The sequence below is a fragment of the Mixophyes fleayi genome, chromosome 4, assembly GCF_038048845.1.
Source record: "Mixophyes fleayi isolate aMixFle1 chromosome 4, aMixFle1.hap1, whole genome shotgun sequence".
Taxonomy (NCBI): domain Eukaryota; kingdom Metazoa; phylum Chordata; class Amphibia; order Anura; family Limnodynastidae; genus Mixophyes; species Mixophyes fleayi.
The window spans coordinates 68,028,373-68,033,443 of NC_134405.1; the positions used below are offsets into that span (position 1 = coordinate 68,028,373).

At 40.7% G+C, this 5,071-nt stretch overlaps 1 pseudogene; it reads right to left on the reverse strand.

Moving 5' to 3' along the window:
- Positions 1–2,367: 2,367 nt before the first annotated feature.
- LOC142155746 (U2 spliceosomal RNA) lies at positions 2,368–2,468 on the reverse strand (annotated as a pseudogene).
- Positions 2,469–5,071: the final 2,603 nt, after the last annotated feature.

Sequence of the window (5,071 nt, forward strand, 5' to 3'; positions counted from 1 at the left end):
TAGTCTCTGAAAACTCCCATGATGTCCTCTTTCCCCTTTCTAAGGATCTCTATCTCATTTCTCAGCTCAGAATCTTGTAGCTCAGACAGGGGCGTTTGGCCATATTGGAATTTCCTGAAAAATAATGAGTTACATTTCTCATCCTCCTGCAGGTTCAACACCTTAAAACGAAAGTTGATGCACCTTTCTCCTCAAAGTACATTTTCAGACTCCTCCAGCTCATCTCTCCCCTCCCAGGCACACAGTTGTAGGTATTGCAGGGACTGCAGTTGTCTTAGTAGCCTTTGGAAATTCTTCTTTCTCTCACATGCCTCTTTTTAACTATTTGCCTAAAAGAAACTGCAAAATTTCCACCATATTTATTGTTCATCTCCTCCAACACTTCCTCCCTTTCTAGCAAAGCACAGTTCAACATCCAGAGGCGGGTGTTGTACGCTATCACGATGATGACTATACCGTCAACATACACCCTGACATAAACACAATGAATGCAAAGTCCCGTCAATATTGTAATTCTGACACATTTAAAAACAGACCTTCAAGAAGTGCGACCAATCAACATGCCGTCAGTGAAGAATGATATCACTTGAGTGTGGCGCTTTCACTCGGGCTATGAAAGTGGTAATTTTAATAGTCACCGCCTGCACAATGTACAAGGGTTTGTAAAAAAATATTGTGCAAGCGGCACCTGTTTAAATTACTACCTTCATAGCCCGAGTGACAGCGCCACACTTTCAAGTGACTTCATTCTTCACTGACGGCATGTTGATTGGTCGCACTTCTTGAAGGTCTGTTTTTAAATGTGTCAGAATTACAACACTGTCGGGGAGTTTGCATTCGTTGTGTTTATGTTGTGATGTATGTTGTCTGTGTGCTTGCAGTCGGGATATAGATCACCACTGCCAGATGCACGGCCCTAGTGAAAATCATTGCCCAGGACCCCCTAAAGAGAGCGGCCTCGTAGGAGAAGCAGGGAACTATGGAATGTGTATCTTGCTTCACTTCCCTGGATGTGATCACAAAGCCAATCTGATAATGCAGTTAGCCATCTGGGCAGCTCCATGTTTAATTTACAGCTCCCATAGGCCCAACTCTCCCAAAAGGATGCTTCTGTTACCAGCTCCATGAGCCACATGGATGTGTTATCCAGCTTAGTAGTGCTGTTTGAGCTATGGTCATCCTCATTTAAGGGGCAATTTGAATCTCTTCTCATCACTATCACCATAGTGGTTGCAAGCTGGACTAGCAGAGTCTGAAAAAGCTCCAAATACTCCCAGCACCTCCCAATTCCTCCTTAGCTTAGTGTCTGCAGATTGCAAAAGAGGAAGAAGGATTATTGCTGCTGCAGAGAAATTAGGGGGAGGGGGAAGCAATGGGATATTGGAAAATTTCTTACTCTCATGTTGCTTTTTGTGTACTGGCAGCAGGGTGGAAGGGATGGGGGCTTCTGACAGTCCCATCACTGGTGCAGCAGACATTCTTGTCATCTGTGGTCAGTCCCTGTAGATGTGGTTTGCCAGACCACAGAGGTTACATCCATTATGCGGGCCAGTGTTTGGTTTCATGTTCAGCTAATTGGGAATTCCTGCTGACTAAATTCTTGCAGTTACTGCACTTGTGGTTTTTGCAGTTACACATTTGGTCAGCATTGTGGAGAAGACTTGCTGGAGGTCAACTGAATTCTTGTCATCCTTTCTTAGCCTGACAATGAGAGACCATTTGCCTGTCCAGAAGCTGTTCTGATACAGGAACTTGGAATCCTTTGTCACCTCGCTTTACTGAATCAGGGAGGTTACAATAACTTTACTAGACATATGGGGGTTCCACATTGAAACCATCACCTGCTCTCTTCTCAAAAAAGTTGCCTACAGATATGGTTCTGTGGCAAACGTGATGTCAGATATCCCTTTCAGATTTTGAGAACCCCCGCTCCAGGAACGTATTTTTTCCACAAGTTTCCACTACAATGTCCAATATTCTCCCATTTACCTTCTTCAGCTTTAGGGTTCATCAGGGTTCAAGGATTATAGTTCACTGGGGATCATCCTGAGCTGTCCTTTTGCTGGAAAAGCAGTGGAGGTTGAGGTGTTGGTTTCAGGAGATTCTTTGGAACCAGCTTATTCCCATTCCTCTCCCTGGGGCTGCAGTGGAGTATGGAACTACAACAGATGTAACCATTGTCTTGACTCCTTGTCCTGGGTTCAGGGGGATGTTGAAGGTTGTCATTTCTTGGTGGGCAGAGTTTTGCAGATTCTCTCCAGATGGACAGAGCTATGTGTACTATCTCCTTTTGGCAGAGCTGAGCAGAGCATTGTTCCTGCTTGAAATCTTTTTACCGTGTAACCTTCTTGTTTCCTTGGCATTGGCAGATGTTTATAGCTTGTGGCTCTTAAAATGAATGCAGTATTTAGCTTCTCTTATAAGAACAGATACTACACTTGACCTTAGCCAAAAGGCTGAAAACCAATCTGCCAACTTAAACATGTAAGGATCCACTGCAATACCAGCTGCAGACAACCATCAACTGAACATTCCTTTTCACTTTACAATAAGATTTTTGTTGAAGGTCAAGTCAATTAAGCCTAAGAGACTTTATCTGCATGCAGCCTTTGAAAACCCTAATTCCTAAGAATCTTTGCACAAGCAAAGTTGGAATTTAATTTGACTGCTGGTTTTTCAAATAGTCTCTTTATTTGTCTGTTTGACTTTGGCTTTGTCCCTCATGACCCTTCCTCTTAGGGGTAAATGGCTTGGCCGGTCATGGTGTGTCTCTGATAGCTAAGTGGTTCTCACCTGTGAGCAATCAGAACCGAGACAGGGAACATCAGTGCCTACTACAGTTACAATCATTAAAGAACCACAAAAGCACACTGCAGCACACTTTTTAAATACGCAACTACACCTATTGCTACACCTAGTATATCTCGGGGTGAACGTCTCATGTCACAGCCTTTAGAACTTCCCCTGGAAAATCATTCAATCTTCACCTATGTGTGCAGGCTTGCGAATACACATGCAAAAATCTCTTTAAAGACCAACCTATTAAAACAGTGGTATCACTATTATTTTTTACACTTTTTAATTTTGTTCTGAAATGCTTCTTGCAGTAATTTTATTATGATGAGATTGAGAAGACAGCAGGACTGCTTTTATTACATATGGCAATTTTGCATTTTTGAAAAATTTAATTTGTTTAAAGTATGCTTAGAAATATGTTCCTGCAAGTGCTGCCTCTCTGTAGAATTAGGGGTTTGTGGTATTTGCCTGCCATAAATGGTTCATTATAAATGAATCATAAAGTGAAATATACTACTCCCTAACTTGTGGGAGAAAACTAGCTTATGTCAACTCTATGTCAATTACAGCAGGAGACCCAGAACAGAGACCCTTGGATTTCTGCTTTAAATTCAGAGCCAAGGGGGTCCAATAGAGTAACATATGTGCTAGAATGTAATCACTAGGGACAAAGGAGCACTTTTATTAAAACCTCCCTGTTCATGAAGATTATATTCTATTGCGGGAATAAGAAATCACTTATTGACTTAATTTTGCAAAAATATCGCCAGGGCAGTTGCATCTTGCCCCGAAGTGGTAAGAATTAATTTACTGATTTGCCAGGCCTGATTCTGCAGATATGTGCATGTAGCATGATTCTGCAGATGTGTGCATGCAGCATGATTCTGCAGATGTGTGCATGTAGCATGATTCTGAAGATGTCTGCATGCAGCATGATTCTGCAGATGAATGTATCCATAAATACCGCCATCACAATCCGCAAACCCACGCTGGGATGAAAGTCAAGGCGCATCGGCATAAATTAAGGAACGCCCCAAAGAGGATTTTATGTTGTGCTTCAGCCAATTTAATTTTCTAAATGAGGACGTGTGATGACAGGTGTGTCACAACATTAGAAAAAGTTGAGAACCACTGATTTATATACTTAATTTATTTGTAAAAACAACAGTGAAGAAATAAAAAGACAATGCAACATCTGTAAATCCAGTGGCGCTATGAAGCATCTAAAAGGCGTACCTATGTGATGCCACATTTATGTACAACAGCACTACATTTATGTTTAAAGTTGCATAAGCAACTAAAAAAAGTATTCTTTACGTCACTGCTATCCAGCACAAAAAAAATCTCTTGTATAACTTTTTGTATAAAATCTCTTGTATAACTTTAGTTAGAGATACTCATAACAGAAAAAGGCACGCAACATATTTATATTTCAATTAAAATCGTGGCCATTACGACTGCAAGATATATATACTCTATGGGCCTGAGTCATCAAGGAGCTTGCTCCTAATATTTCCCATGGCTCCATATCTTTAGAGACATTTCTAACAAAATAAAAACATTCAATAGATATTCTGATAAAAACATAGAAACTTATGATCCAACACCCATGGTGCTCCTTTTGTTACAGTCCTACATTGAGTACATCTATTCAAGGCCAATAGCGGGATTTGGCACTTTGCAAACTGCAAAGGATGTGGAGCACAATCACTTTTCCTGGGACTCTTCTCATTTTTAACATGTAGAACTGGTGTGGCATTACTCAAAATAGTTAATACTTTTTTTGTCCTTTATTTCCATTCGGGAATGTTTGCAAGTATGCTCGCCATATCATCTGTACTAACACACCATACTGTGCCACTCATCTAAAAGAAGATTGTTCCACCTGTCAGAAGATACAGAAGGGTACAGACGCGGACACCACAGTCATAAAAAGTCACAGCAGTCCAATGTTCTGGTACAACTAGCGCCAGCTAGTTTTATTAAACATGAAAAACAAAATAAAACTAGAAAAATAAATCCTGGCCTGCCTGGCTTTAACTAATACATTAGAGAATACCTCTCTAAGTGTGGAAGGACCTAGGGCCTGATTCATTAAGGAACTTAAATGAAGAGATATCTTATTTCAGTCTCCTGGACAAAACCATGGTACAATGCAAGGGGTGCCAACTAGATTTCTGTTTTGCACATAAGTTAAATACTGGCTGTTTTTTCATGTAGCACACAAATATCAACTTTAAATTTCAGTGTACAAATAAGCTATCAAGTATTACAT